Below are 16501 nucleotides of genomic sequence, written 5' to 3' on the forward strand. Positions count from 1 at the left end.
ACTGCTGTGTAACTAATTACCCAGAATTGAAGACAACAAATATTATCTCACACGGCTTCTTTCTTTTTAAGATTTTTGTTTTTTGGATGTGAATCATTTCTAAGGTCTTTATTGAATTTATTAGAATATTGCTTCTGTTGTTTACATTCTGGTTTCTTGGCTGTGAGACATGTGGGATCTTGGGATTCCCAGGTGGTTCAGTGGTAAAGAACCCGCCTACCAATGCAGGAGATGTGGGTTTGATCTCTGGGTCGGGAAGATCTCCTGGAGGAGGAAATATCAACCCACTCCAATATTCTTGCCTGGAGAATCCCATAAACAGGAGCCTGGCAGTCTACAGTCTGTGGGGTTCCAAAGAGTTAGACACAACTGAGTGACTGAGCACACACACACGTGGGATCTCGGTTTCTCAACCTGGAATCATACCCACAACCCCTGTATTGAAAGGTGAAGTCTTAACCACTGGACCACCAGAGAAGTCCCTCTCACACATTCCGTAAGGATCGGGGGTCCTGGAGAAACTTAGGCGTTTCCTTGGATCAGGGTCCTTCTGGAGACTGCAGTCAAGCTGCCAACGGGCTGTAGACATCTTCAAGCTCCACTGGGGAAACTGCCTCCAGGATCACTCGTGTAATCATGGGCAGGCCACATGGTTAGGGTCCGGAGTTTGGTTGTATTTCAGCTCCTCAGCACATGAGCCTCTTCACAGGCGTGAGAGTCCCCAAGACAGGGCAGCTAGCTTATTCCAGAGCCAGTGGGGAGAGAGAGACAAAGATGCAGCTAGCTTATTCCAGAGCTAGTGGGGAGAGAGAGAGAAAGACAGAGACAGCAAGAGAACAACCAAGATGGAAGCTATAGCCCTTTTATGACCTAGGTCAAAAGTCACATCAATCATCCCTTTAGCTTTATCCTCATTAAAACAAGTCATTAAGTGCAGTCCACATTCAAGAGGAGAGAAGTTAGACCTCCCTTCTGAAGGGAGGCATCTCAAAGAATGTAAGGACTTTTTTTTTAAGAATATTTATTTATTTATCTGGCTATGTTGAGTCTCAGTTGCATCATGCAGGATCTTTCATTGTGGCATGCGGGCATGTGGGATCTTAGCTCCCCAACCAGAGACTGAACCCATTTCCCCTGCATTGCAAGGCAGATTCTTAACCACTGGACCACTAGGGAAGTCCCATGAGGACTGCACTGCCTGCAAAGAGTAAATGAATCAGTACAGGTAAAACAGAACGTGCAATGAAAGCCTGATACATGCCACCACTGATTATAATTTTTATCATTTGCGCCCTGTTCACCATGTTCCAGGTGCTGTGATCTGTCAAGGAGAGACAGAAATTATGAGAGCCTGATGCTGGAACCAGCGTCCAAACTGGCGATGGACCAACCCATCAGGGAGAGGAAAGAGTATCAGGAGCAAAGATGGCGGTCTGGGTAACATCCGCCCCAAATCCGGCCCTCCTTCTTGCCTCATTGTTTAAGTCAGTTCACAGCTCTTTATCCAAAAGCATTCTCATTGTTATATCCTCAAGCATCCATTGGCGTAGTATATATGTTTCATCATTGATTAAAACAACCATGACAAGGGTGACTTCCCTGGTGGTCCAGTGGCTAAGACTCTGAGCTACCAAATGCAGGGGACCTAGTTTTGATCCGTGGTCAGGGAACTAGATCCCACATGCTACAGCTAAGTATTCACAACTAAAAGATCTCGCATGCCATAACTAAGACCTACCACAGCCAAATAAATAAATATTTTTAAAAACTATGACTAAGTGGCCACTTTGGATTCATGGTCTTAGGAAAACCTATTCAGTTCATCCAAATTTCATATCATCCAATTTTCAGATCTACATTCCAAGTGTCTGATGGTTCATTTTCTTCTTGGAGATTCAGTAGAAATTACAAACATTGGATTAGCATGTGGCAGCATGTTATTATCACTTTGTAATATTAGTTTCGTCATTTAAAGAGTTAGATGCTATTCATAGGAAAATACAATATTGCTGCTCCCAGCTACATATTCTCCTTAAGCATATTTTCATTTCTCTGAGAATATTTAGTTTGGAAAAGGAAAGGAACCACAGAATTTTTTCATAAATTAAGAGGGATTCGTATGTGGAGTTTTAGTTAATTATAGGAACTCACACACTGTTAGTTCCTAGCCATCTATCTTTGGGCAGACTCTTTAAATTTTTTATAGGCGTCAGGATGTTTTCTTTGGTTTGACATTAGTGATAGCTAAAAATTAATTTTTCACCCACAGGAAATATTAGTCTCTCATTGGAGAGTCAATAATATTATTTTTCTCAGATAAATCATCAGTGAGTCAGCCAGCTCTGAAACCCAAGATTCATAAATTATAAAATCATGAAATTGAAGACATCTTAGGATCTTTAAGCCCTGTCCTTATATGGATACAGAAACTGAATCTTTAAAAGGTGAAAAGAATTGCCTACAGTCACAGAAGTTGAAAGCAGGCAGGTCTAGAACCAGGGCTTCTTAGTTCCAACACCCTGATTTTTCAAATACATTATAGTTGGAAATTAATTCCAACTATATTATTCCAATACATATATAAATTAATATAAATATAGAAATTAATAGAAATATAATTCCAATACATTATAGAAATTAATTCCAACTGTTACCTTATTTTTATTAGCTGTCCTGGGTTTTCCTTGCTGCCTAGGCTTTTCTCTAGTTGTGGAGAGTGGAGAGTGGGGACTACTCTCTGGTCTCAGTGCATGGACTTCTCATTGTGGTGCCTTCTCTTGTTGCACGGCATGGGTTCTAGGGTGCTTGGGCTTCAGTAGCTGCAGCATGTGAGCTCATGGGGCTCCCAGCTTCTAGAGCACAGGCTCAACTTTTGTGGCTGATGGGCTTAGTTGTTCCATGGCATGCGGGATCCTCCCAGACCAGGGATCAAACCTGTGTCTCCTGCATTGGCAGGTGGATTCTTTACCACTGAGTCACCAGGGAAGCCCCAGATTGTTATTTTAAATAAATAAAAGTACGAATTGAATTTCAATTATTAGTCAAGAGTCAGGATGGAAGGAAGCCTACCCTGCTATGTCCTTTCCTTGTGTTTCTAATTTTTGGCCCCTCCATCTGACCTGGGTCCATCTTAACTTACTCCATGTTTGTAGGGTTAGGGAGGATTTCTCACCTTTTATGTTCCTTAAGAGTTGTGAGTTAGAAGTTAGGGAAGTTCTACATTTATAAGTAAAGATTTTTAGCTTACAAGTCAGAAATTTAATTAACCACCAGACTTGGCTAAAAGTGATTTGTGTTTTAAATTGGCTCTCCAGAGTTCTTCCCCTTCCCCAAAAGATGATCAGAGTTCCTTCAACAGTGAAACTGTTAGTCGTTCAGTCATGTCCGACTCCTTGCAACCACATGGTCTATAGCCCACTTGGCTCCTCTATCCATAGGATTCTCCAGTCAAGAATACTAGAGTGGGTTGCAATTCCCTTCTCCAGGGAATCTTCCAACCCAAGGATCAAACCCAGGTCTCTTGCATTGCAGGCAGATTCTTTACTATCTGAGCCACCAGGGGAGCCTAACAGTGGTGGGCTGTGCTCAAATACATCCGACAATAGCAGAGGACTTTGTAGCCTCTACTCATGCTCTTCACACTGTTGATCTGCCCAGGGAACAAACGCCATGAATAGCACTTATTAATCTTGTTGAAAGAATTTTGGCTTTGAATGTACAGTGTACACTTCAGGGAAAATCAATTTTCACCCCTATGTATCCTACTCAGCATTTCACTGCAGTATCTTAAAAGCAAGGTGGGAGGTTGGGTCTCTGACAAAGGAAAGCAATTTTCTTATTTTGCATCAGCTTATTGAGTTTCTTTCTGGAAATTGTTGCCCAAATGTTTCACATTAGCTGATTCTTATTTCTCAGTCAGTCAACAGAGCCTCAGTGATCATTTCTTCATTTGTCAATTTTAGTGCGTCTTAGACTTTCTAGAACAGAGACTACCTTATATACCTTAGAGATAATTCTTGTAATTAAAGAATATTGTATTTCTACAAATCCAGAATCAAGCCATATTCATGAAGACATGAGACTATGTCTCTGCCCTCTGGATGTTTAAGTGTCAAAATGGTCAAGCCCTATTTCAGAATGTCACTGGAGTTCATTGAAAGCAAGCAGTAGGTACGTTTTTCAAGAAGGAGTTGAAAGGAAGTCGCAGAAATCAAGTATTGGCTTGGAGAATGTAATATAATAAATAAGGTTATGGGTAAAATTTTTTTAAAAGCCATCTAGTTGCAAAATCCATAGGTATGGAAGCATCATTTAAAACTGAAGCTGAAAAAAATAAAAATTAACAAAATATATCTGAAGCTGATATTTTTTTCCTTTCTTCAGGCACCATCTACTCCATCTTGCCTCAAACATGAGAAGCAGGTGGCTGGGAGTAACAAGGAAATTAGGATATCTGACTCAATGATAAAGAATCTACCTGCCAAAGCAGGAGACATGGGTTAGATCCCTGGGTCAGGAAGATCCTCTGGAGAATGAAATGGCAACACACTCTAGGTATTCTTGTCTGGAGAATCCCATGGACAGAGGAGCCTGGTGGGCTACAATCCAAGGGGTTGCGAATGGGTCAGACGTGGCTTAGCAACTAAACAACTCTTAAACAAGGGTGGTAGGAATGCATTTTATTCAATCAGGTGAAAAATGAATAAATTAAACTTGAATCCAAGTCTCAATTTACTGGAGTAGCTAGAAATTCAACCTCATTCATGTTTGCAGTTAAATGAATGACATTCATTTATGCCATGTGGAGATCTAAGGGACTGAAAATACTGAGATACACAGGAAGAGGTTCCATTCTCCAGCGTGCATGGTTCACTAGAATGCTGTTAGTCCATACCCTCAAGCCCAGTACAGGCACAAGAACCCTTCACCATGGTTTCTAAGGCTGTGACTTTGCCCTTCATGAAACCATCTCATTTAGCACCTATGTGTCATCCAGAAAATGCATCTCTTCTCTTGGAAGATCTGGTCTCTACTTTCAATCTCTATAGATTTGTCTACTCTGGGTATTTTGTGTAAATGAAGTTGTACAATATGCAATTTTTTGTGACTGGCTTCCTTTCTCTTAGCATACTGTTTCCAAGGTTCATTCATGATGTAGCATGTATCAGAACCTTATGCTTTTCATTGCAAAATAATGTTCCATTTTATGGACATACCACATTTTATTTATTCATTCATCAGTTGATGGACATTTGGATTTTTCCACCTTTTGACTACTATAAATAATGCTGTTGTGAACATCCACGTACATATGTGTAGGCATATGTTTTCATTTTTCTTAAATTGAGAGCCAGATGATGAAGTAGCAGACTGTTCTCCAAAGTGGATACACCACTTTACATTCCTACCATCAGTGCATGAAGGGTCTAATTTCTCTACATCCTCACCAACATTTTTATATTAACTTATCTTTTTTATTTCAACCACTCTACTGCATGTGAAGTGACCCAGCAATCCCACTCCCAGGTATATACCCAGAAAAACCAAAAACTATAACTTGAAAAGATACAAGCACTCCAGCGTTCATAGTAGCATTATTTATAATAGCCAAGTCATGAAAGCAACCCAAGTGCCTGTCAATTTATGATTGGCTTAAAAAGATATGGTATATATACATATACATATATATGTGTGTGTGTATATATATATATATATGAAATATCACACATCCCTAAAAAATGAATGAAAGCTTGTCATTTGTAGCAACATAGATGGACCTAGAAAGTATTATGCTTAGTGAAACAAGTCAGAGAAAGACAAATACTGCATGTTATCACTTCAATATAGAATCTTAAAAAGTACAAGTGAATCTATATATAAAACAATACACTTAGACATAGAAAAAAAAATCTTATGGTTACCAAAGGGGAGAGGGAAGGGAGGAGGACAAATTAGGAGTACAAGATGCAAACTACTGTATGTAAAATTGATAAGCGACAAGGACCTGCTGTATAGCACAGGGAATTATGCACAGTATCTTGTAGTAATCTATTATAGAATATATTCTGAAAAAAACCACTATGTTATACACCTTAAATAACACAATTTGTAAATCAACTTTTTATGCTTCAGTAAAAAATTGGCAATATTAATAATAATAAAGGTGAAACATTAATAGAAGAGATTTGATGAAGGCCTTTGATGTCAATATTTGACCATAGATCTCTTTTAGGTCAAAAACAAAGAACAAAATGTAAAATGTATTCTAATCAAAGCAAACCTTTATATGGCATAATTTAATATGCTCATAAGATGTATTGAAAAACTCATTGAGAAATAGAGTTTCTGCATTTACAGCTGCCTGAAAGAACAGATGTTTAATATTTAGTCATTTTAATGATGGGCTTCTGTGAAAACATATCAATTTGCAACATACTTGATGGAAAATAGTTGGTGAGGAAAAATGGAAAAATGATCTGTGAATGTTTTAGTGGATATTGGGTCGACTGGAAAAATCCAATAGAAAAGCAAACGTGGAGCTACAACAATGAAGACAAAATGAAACTGCTGGAGTGGTAGGTGTCAGACCCCAGGCCATTAAAAACAGCAAATGCATCAGCATTCATTTCATCATTTACTAAGAACAAAGTGCTTGCCTCTTGATTTTCTCATTGTGTCCAGTGGGGTGGTAAAGGGGCTTCCCTGGTGGCTCAGATGATAAAGAATCTCCTATAATGCAAGATACTTGGGTTCAATCCCTGGGTCAGGAAGATCCCCTGGAGAAGGAAATGGCAACCTACTCCAGTATTCTTGCCTGGAGAATACCATGGACAGAGGAGACTGCAAGCTACCAGGCAACTGAGTATAACAAAAAAGATAACCCAAAACTGAGTGCTTAGAGACACCTTGGATGAGACAGGAAGACGTTTTGAAAATCTACTCTGAAAGATAGAAAATGGATTGAGAAATGTCAACTGATTCATAAGAGCTGAGGAAGTCAAAACCAAGAAATTATATATAGCAGTTTGTAGGAAAGAGAATGGAGAAGGCAATGGCGACCCACTCCAGTACTCTTGCCTGGAAAATCCCATGGACGGGGGAGCCTGGTGGGCTGTGGTCCTTGGGGTCGCTAAGAGTCGGACACGACTGAGCGACTTCACTTTCACTTTTCACTTGCATGCACTGGAGACGGAAATGGCAACCCACTCCAGTGTTCTTGCCTGGAGAATTCCAGGGACGGAGGAGCCTGGTGGGCTGCCATCTACGGGGTCGCACAGAGTCGGACACGACTGAAGCGACTTAGCAGCAGTAGCAGGAGGAAAGAGAAAGGAGGTGATTTCAGACTCTAGTCTTGGAGGACGGAGAATGATAGAGGGCAGGAGTTTGAAAAGAGACCCTGAAATCAAGGAGGCCAATTGACATCACTACCAGGGACAAGCAACCCCTGTCTTCCCTTTCTACCTCCAGCCCAGATGGAAGCCAAAGGATGGAGAGCTCCAGATGACAGTATCCAGGGAAAGGGAATATTCTAGACATTTGAAATACTTGACATCATCAGATATCCTTTGCAGTTTCCAGATTTGATTCATTTTACCAATTGAGAGCCCTTATACTAAAAGGTTTGAGAAATCTTTGAGAGATCCTTAAAGAAGACTATTACAGGCTTTCTTCTAGAGGAAGGAAGAGACAAGGATGAACTGCCCAATGAATACTAGTCACCCTCCTTCCTCATTTTGGAGTAGGAAATGGCAACTCACTCCAGTATTCTTGCCTGGAAAATTCCATGGGCAGAGGAGCCTGGAGGGCTACAGTCCATGGGGTCACAGAGAGTCAAACACGACTGAGTGACTTTCACTTTCCTCATTTAGCCTCTTCCTATTCAATGGACTCATGAACAAAGCAGCTATGATGGCCCAGTGGACTTTGTATGGCCTTGATAATGAGCATCTCCTCTCAAAAGCCAATCTGACTATGACCACGGCAAGTTCCTGATATTCCAGCAACAGTGACCTACCCGGGCTTGACCTATGAGTGCATGCACGCTGTCATGTCCAGCTCTTCAAGACCTCATGGACTGTAGCCTGCCAAGCTCCTCTGTCCATGGGATTCTCCAGGCAGGAATACTGGAGTGGACTGCCATGCCCCCCTCCAGGGGATCTTCCAGACCCAAGGATGGAATTGGCATCTCTTTACATCTCCTACATTGGCAGGCAGGTTCTTTACCCCTGCTGCCAACTGGGAACTCCCAGTTCCTGCCATACAACAATGCAAATCAGCCATAATTATACATATATCCCCTCTTTCTGGAGCTTCTCTCCCCACTCCCATCCTTCTAGGTAGTCATGGAGCACCAGGATGGGCTCCCTGTTGGTTCATTTAATCTGATTGAAAGGATCAGTGGTAAAATAAAAAATCAAAACATCAAATTTCTTCTGAAAAAACTTTGAAGAGTGTTTTCTTGAGGATATACAAGAGATCTAATCCATGAATCAGAAATGCTTTCAATGTGCATGTTATTCAACTATCATGTCTCTCGAAAAGGGACTCATCAAAATGCCCATCAATTTCAGTAGCCCAAAACTGTCACTCCTCACCTCTCTGGAAACATTTGGACCTCTCTCTCCGGAGATTAGTCTGACAAAATTCCTATAAGAATGAAGGAGAAAAAATACTATTTATATTTACGTATTTCTTTTAGTCTGAGTTATTGAAATATTGTGACTCCAAAAAAAAAAAAAAATCAAACATCTGAGCTTCATTGCTCTTCAAGTTACTACAAATGATAAATTCAGTATAATAAAATTTTACACATAAATCAACCACGCACAGAAAGAGAGTCTCAGGCAGTGCACTTTTTTGGCCATATTTTTTCATAAGAATATTTTAAAATGTTCTTTTCATAACCATAGAAATACAGAACTATTTGGATATGAGAATCACAGAATTGTTAGGATTAAACATAAAACTTCTAAAGAATGTTCCATTTGCTTTAAGCCACTCCCCAGATTTCCCAGGGTTCAAGTTCAGGTCCTTCCCATTAGATTTACTTCAGTGAAAAATTGAGGGAAGCAGATATTTAAGGAATGAGTAAATTACAGATTCTGTAAGCAATGAAGAGTCCTTTAGAATTCAAAGTAGATTAACAAATTGAAAAATAAAAGCCATATAATTATCTCAATAGATGCAGAGAAAGCCTTTGACAAAATTCAACATCCATTTATAATAAAAACTCTCCAGAAAGCAGGAATAGAAGGAACATACCTCAATATAATAAAAGCTATATATGACAAACCCACAGCAAACATTATCCTCAATGGTGAAAAATTGAAAGCATTTCCCCTGAAGTCAGGAACAAGACAAAGGTGCCCACTTTCACCACTACTATTCAACATAGTTTTGGAAGTTTTGGCTACAGCAATCAGAGCAGAAAAAGAAATACAAGGAATCCAAATTGGGAAAGAAGAAGTAAAACTCTCACTGTTTGCAGATAACATGACCTCTACATAGAAAACCCTAAAGACTCCACCAGAAAATTACTAGAGCTAATCAATAAATATAGTAAAGTTGCAGGATATAAAATCAACACACAGAAATCCCTTGCATTCCTACACACTAATAATGAGAAAATAAAGAAATTAAGGAAACAATTCCATTCACCATTGCAATGAAAAGAATAAAATATTTAGGAATATATCTACCTAAAGAAACAAAAGACCTATAGATAGAAAACTATAAAACACTGGTGAAAGAAATCAAAGAGGACACTAATAGATGGAGAAATATACCGTGTTCATGGATCGGGAGAATCAATATAGTGAAAGTGAGTATACTACACAAAGCAATCTACAGATTCAATGCAATCCCTATCAAGCTACCAAAGGTATTTTTCACAGAACTAGAACAAATAATTTCACAATTTGTATGGAAATACAAAAACCTCAAATAGCCAAAGCAATCTTGAGAAAGAAGAATGGAACTGGAGGAATCAACCTGCCTGACTTCAGGCTCTACTACAAAGCCACAGTCATCAAGACAGTATGGTACTGGCACAAAGACAGAAATATAGATCAATGGAACAAAATAGAAAGCCCAGAGATAAATCCACGCACCTATGGACACCTTATCTTTGACAAAGGAGGCAAGAATATACAATGGAGAAAAGACAATCTCTTTAACAACTGGTGCTGGGAAAATTGGTCAACCACTTGTAGAAGAATGAAACTAGACCACTTTCTAACACCATACACAAAAATAAACTCAAAATGGATTAAAGATCTAAACGTAAGACCAGAAACTATAAAACTCCTAGAGGAGAACATAGGCAAAACACTTTCTGACATAAATCACAGCAGGATCCCCTATGACCCACCTCCCAGAATATTGGAAATAAAAACAAAAATAAACAAATGGGACCTAATTAAACTTAAAAGCTTCTGCACAACAAAGGAAACTATAAGCAAGGTGAAAAGACAGCCTTCAGAACGGGAGAAAATAATAGCAAATGAAGCAACTGACAAAGAATTATTCTCAAAAATATACAAGCAACTCCTGCAGCTCAATTCCAGAAAAATAAACGACCCAATAAAAAAAAAAGGCCCAAAGAACTAAACAAACATTTCTCCAAAGAAGACATACAGATGGCTAACAAACACATGAAAAGATGCTCAACATCACTCATTATCAGAGAAATGCAAATCAAAACAACAATGAGGTACTATTTCATGCCAGTCAGAATGGCTGCTATCCAAAAGTCTACAAGCAATAAATGCTGGAGAGGGTGTGGAGAAAAGGGAACCCTCTTACACTGTTGGTGGGAATGCAAACTAGTACAGCCACTATGGAGAACAGTATGGAAATTCCTTTTAAAAACTGGAAATAGAACTGCCTTATGACCCAGCAATCCCACTGCTGGGCATACACACCAAGGTAAATAGAATTGAAAGAGACAAGTGTACCCCAGTGTTCATTGCAGCACTGTTTATAATAGCCAGGACATGGAAGCAACCTAGATGTCCATCAGCAGATGAATGGATAAGAAAGCTGTAGTACATATACACAATGGAGTATTACTCAGCCATTAAAAAGAATACATTTGAATCAGTTCTAATGAGGTGGATGAAACTGGAACCTATTATACAGAGTGAAGTAAGCCAGAAAGAAAAACACCAATACAGTATACTAACGCATATATATGGAATTTAGAAAGATGGTAACAATAACCCTGTATGCGAGAGAGCAAAAGACACAGATGTATAGAACAGTCTTTTGGACTCTGTGGGAGAGGGAGAGGGTGGGATGATTTGGGAGAATGGCATTGAAACATGTATAAGATCATATGTGCATCAAATCGCCAGTCCAGCTGCTGCACTGGGATGACCCAGAGGGATGGTATGGGGAGGGAGGTGGGAGGGGGGTTCAGGATGGGGAACATGTGTACACCCATGGCGGATTCATGTTGATGTATGGCAAAACCAATACAATATTGTAAAGTAAATAAATAAATAAATAAAGACATAAATAAATAAATAAAAAACAAAGTAGATAAATTTTATCAATGTAAAAGGAGAATCAACTGGAAAGGAGACATGCTGCATCTGCAGTGATTGGGGTTTATGATTAATATTCCTTGCATACCAGTATATTCAGTGGAGATAAAGAAAATCATTTCTTAAAATTCTGTTTTTATCATTTTTATTGAAATATAGTCTATTTACGGTGTTATATTAGTTTCAGGTATACAGCAAACAGATTGAAATATATACATATTTATAATAAATAAATTATATAGGTCTTATTATATTTAATAATTATATTTATATATATATAGGGCTTCCCAGATGGCTCAGGGGTAAAGAATTTGTTGGCAATGCAGGAGACCTGGTCTTGATCCTTGAGTCAGGTAGATCCTCTGGAGGAAGGCATGGCAACCCCCTACAGTATTCTTGCCTGGAGAATCCCAGGGACAGATGAGCCTGGTGGGTTACAGTCCATGGGGTCACAAAGAGTCAAAGACAACTGAAGCAACTGAGAGTGAGCAGGATATATATAATCTTTTTAGATTCTTTTGCACTTATTTTTGTTGTTGTTCAGTTGTTCAGTCTTGTCTGACTCTTTGCAACTCCATGGACTTCAGCACGCCAGGTTTCCCTGTCCTTCACCATCTTCCAGAGCTTGCTCAAGCTCATATCCGTTGAGTTGGTGATGCCATCCTACCACCTCATCCTCTGTCATCCCCTTCTCATCCTGCCTTCAATCTTTTTCAGCATCAGGGTCTTTTCCAATGAATCGGCTTCTCACTTCCATTATAAATTATTAAAATTTCTAATCATTTTATTTCTACTCTATATGCACTAAACTAATAGTCTGTTACAAGCTCTTATTAAACTCCACTCCACCCTTACCTACCACCCTCTTTAAAAGTTCTCATTCTTCAAATCATTACAAAAAAGCATCAAACTTATGAAGAGTAAACACAGGACTCAATCGTTCCTAACACTTTTTTCCTGACCTTTATCTATATGTTATAGAGCACAAACTGTTACAAAGATCCAAAGACCTAGAAATTATTGTTTTGAAATCTTGAATGGCTTCTAGGAAGTATATGATTTCGATCTTCCAAATGAATTTCCAGGCACCACTGAAGCTGACTTGCCCTATAAAGTGCCCTATAAAGGTTGCTTACACTTATCTATGCCCTTTTTTTTTTTGTTTATTCATTTTTCTATTCTCCTTTTTTTAATGATAATTTTATCTTTAGAATCGACACACATAACCTTCATCATATTCTTTCTGTTCTCCAGTCCTCCAACTGTTGAAAAATGTGCTATTGCAAACATTAGATAAAGAGAGAGAGATATATATTGATAATAGACTGTGGAGACAGAGCAAGTGAGAGATGACAGAGACAGAGTAATGTATATGGACATGCACACTTACCTACCAGGACTGGAGATAAGGTGTAGGTAATAACCTCACTTACTTGACCTAGGGTAAAATAAAGATCTTTTCATTTTCAATCTTCTGTGTTATTTAGCACTGAATAATTCTTCAGGTTATCTGGGAACCTTACTGGCCAATAGATTGGCCATCAACTATATGTGCCTATATACATTTAAATGAATTAAATTATACAAAATTAAAATTCAGATTCACAGTTGTACAAGCCACATATAAAATGCTCAATATCAATGTGACGGCATGGATGAGAACATTTTGTCATTGCAGTTCTTTTGGACTGCTGCTCTCTTGCAATTTTTTCACATACAAGTTTTCCATCTTAAAAAAGAAATGTTTAAATGGATGTTCAAGGGCCGAAGCATTCTTTTCTAAAAATGAAAAAAGTTTTTTTCTTCGACTCATGTGTAGAAACTCAAAAGATATTCTACAGGTCAATTTTGAGCCACAGGAGATATATTATGGAAACAGAGCTCAAGACCTTTAGACTTCACAGATTCTATCCTGTAATCATTGAATCTCAGGATTCAAATAGACCTTGGACATCATCTGATTCAAACATTTTTTCCACATTTGCCATTGTCCCTTCTACCAAAATGCAACCTAGCCCATGCTGTTGTTGTTGTTAAGTCACTCAGTCATGTCCAACTCTTTGCAACCCCATGGACTGCAGCACATCAGGCTTCCCTGTCCTTCACCGTCTCCCGGAGCTTGCTCAAACTCATGTCCATTGAGTCGGTGATGCCAACCAACCATCTCGTCCTCTGTCATCCTCTTCTGCCCTCAATCTTTCCCAGCATCAGGGTTTTTTCCAATGAGTCAGCTCTTTGCATCAAGTGGCCAAAGTATTGGAGCTTCAGCATCAATTCTTCCAATGAATATTCAGCATTGATTTCCTTTAGGATCGACTGCCTTGATCTCCTTGCAGTCCAAGGGACTCTCAAGAGTCTTCTCCAACATCACAGTTCAAAATCATCAATTCTTCAGCACTCAGCTTTCTTAATGGTCCAACTCTCACATCCATACATGACTACTTGAAAAACCATAGCCTTAGCTAGCCCATGCCAGGAAACTTAAATAGAACTTAGCCATGCTCCAGGATACACCAAACCCAAAGAGAATACCCTCCTTGGTGGCTCAGACTGTGAAGAATCTTCCTACAATGCAGGACACCTGGGCTAGATCCCTAGGTGGAGAATATCCCCTGGAGAAGGAAATGGCAACCCATTCCCATATTCTTGTCTGAAGAATTCCATGGACAGAGGAGCCTGGGTGGCTGTAGTCCATGGGGTCACAAAGAGTCAGACACAACTGAGCGACTTTCACTCGCTCACTCATGGAGCTATTAAATCAACAATTACAGAATCATAGGTCTTGGTTTTTCATGGCTTTGATGCTTGTGACTTTGTTAAATTTCCACTTTGCTGAGGGTGGTAAGACTCTTCTTTTAGTGACTTATTAAAAAAAAAAAAAAAAGAATAGCTTCTGCCCCAAATGTCATTTGTCAGCCCTTCCAAAAAAACATAGTTGCCTTTCATAAGGCACTTTTGTTTTGACAAAATAGTTGCTTAGTGAACAAAACACTGTTATCATTTTGCTAATTCTTCACCTAGCACATGGTCAAGACCTGCTCTAGATTCCATCCTTAACCCAAGCCACATTTTACATCATACTTGAGCATAAGCTATTTGGGCAGAAGCAGTAGAAGTTTTCCTTTCTCCTGGGTCCCTTGTCTCATTTTGTTCATGACCTGCTGGCTGGAATATGGCTGTGGTGAATAATGAGGACTGAACTTGACTTGCTTTGATACCCTCATAAGCAAGAAAACCAATAAATTGTTCACAGATGGGAGCCAAACAGAGTATGAGATATTATTTAAAAAAAAAAAAAGGAGGGGAAGGGTAATAGCATATTGTTCTTTTATGTTAAGAAAGTCCCCTCCATTATAAAGATACAATCAAGTCTTCCTAATGGAACTGTCATAGTTTCATTATTTCACACCAATAAATCTGCCTTCACCTCGGCACAGCAATTCAGAAAATGTCTGGTTAAGAGAAAAGTGGAACTAAGCCTATTCTGCACTTCATAGATCATAATTAGTATTTGCAAGCCAGTAAGAAAAATTGATAGAGTGGCTTCAAACAAGCAGCCATAAGTTGGCTCAAGAACATAATCTGTTCTCCACAAGTAGCTGTGATGACCTTTTCAAAATAGACCTCAGATCATGTCACTCTCTACTCTGAGCTCAAAGCTATCTCACTATAATCACATCCTTTCCATGGTTTAGGAGACCCTGCACGATCTGGTCCCAGACAATGTATCCAGGTGTACACCTTGCCTCTGGTCCTCTTCTTCTCTGCACTTGACTCCTTGCCAGTCCCCTTGCTGCTCTTCAAACGTGCAGAGCATGCTCTTGACTCAGAATTGTGTACTTGTTGGTCCCTCTGTCTGGAATATCCCCCCCACCCCCAGATATTCACAGGATTTCCTCTCCTGCTTCCACTGCAGCTCAGATCAACTGTCCCCTCTTCAGAGAAGCCTGCTGTGGGCACATCTGAAAATCAGCAGCTCTCTTCCATCACCTCTTTGCCTTTTACCTTGCTTTCCTTGTGGGATTTATCCACACCTTGAAACATTATCATTTTTTTGTGTTTTAACATGAAAAGATTTTATCTTGTTCATTTCTATACACTACTAGCCAGATGAGTAGCACTTATAGGTGTTCAGTGAATTGTTGTTGTTTAGTTGCTCAGTTGTGTCCAACTCTTGAGACCCCATGGTCTGTAGCACACCAGGTTTCCCTGTCCTTCACTATCTCCTGGAGTTTGTTCAAACTTATGTCCATTGGGTCGATAATGCCATCCAATCACCTCATCTTCTGTCACCCCCTTCTCTTGCCCTCAGTCTTTCCCAGCATCAGGGTTTCTTCTAATGAGTCAGCTCTTCACATCAGGTGGCCAAGTATTGGAGCTTCAGCTTCAGCATAAGTCCTTCCAATGAATATTCAGGGTTGATTTCCTTTAGGATTGACTGGTTTGATCTTCTTGCTGTACAAGGGGCTCTCAAGAGTCTTCTTCAGTACCATAGTTCAAAAGCATCAATTCTTTGGCCTCAGGCTTCTTTATGGTCCAGGTCTCAGTGAATATGTTTTCATAAATGAGCACATGAGTGAATAAATGAGCACCAGATGTTAAATGCTTCTCTCTCTGATAAGAGGAGAAACCAAGATGGTGGAATAGAAGGACATGTGCTCATCTTCTCCTGCAAGAACACCAAAATCGCAACTAGCTGCTGAACAACTATTGACAGGAGAATATTGGATCCCACCAATAAAAGCTATTCCACATCCAAGGGTAAAGGAGAAGACCCAACAAGACAGTAGAAGGGGCAAAATCATCTTTAGAATCAAACCTCATACCCACCAGAGACACTCGGAGGATGCAAACAAAACCCTTGTGCATACCAGGACCCAGGGAAAGGAGCAGTGACCCCATAAGTGACTAAGCCAGACTTGCCTGTGAGTGTCCAGGAGTCTCCAGAAGAGATG

Source organism: Bos indicus x Bos taurus, chromosome 20, assembly GCF_003369695.1.
Source record: "Bos indicus x Bos taurus breed Angus x Brahman F1 hybrid chromosome 20, Bos_hybrid_MaternalHap_v2.0, whole genome shotgun sequence".
In the NCBI taxonomy this organism is placed as follows: domain Eukaryota; kingdom Metazoa; phylum Chordata; class Mammalia; order Artiodactyla; family Bovidae; genus Bos; species Bos indicus x Bos taurus.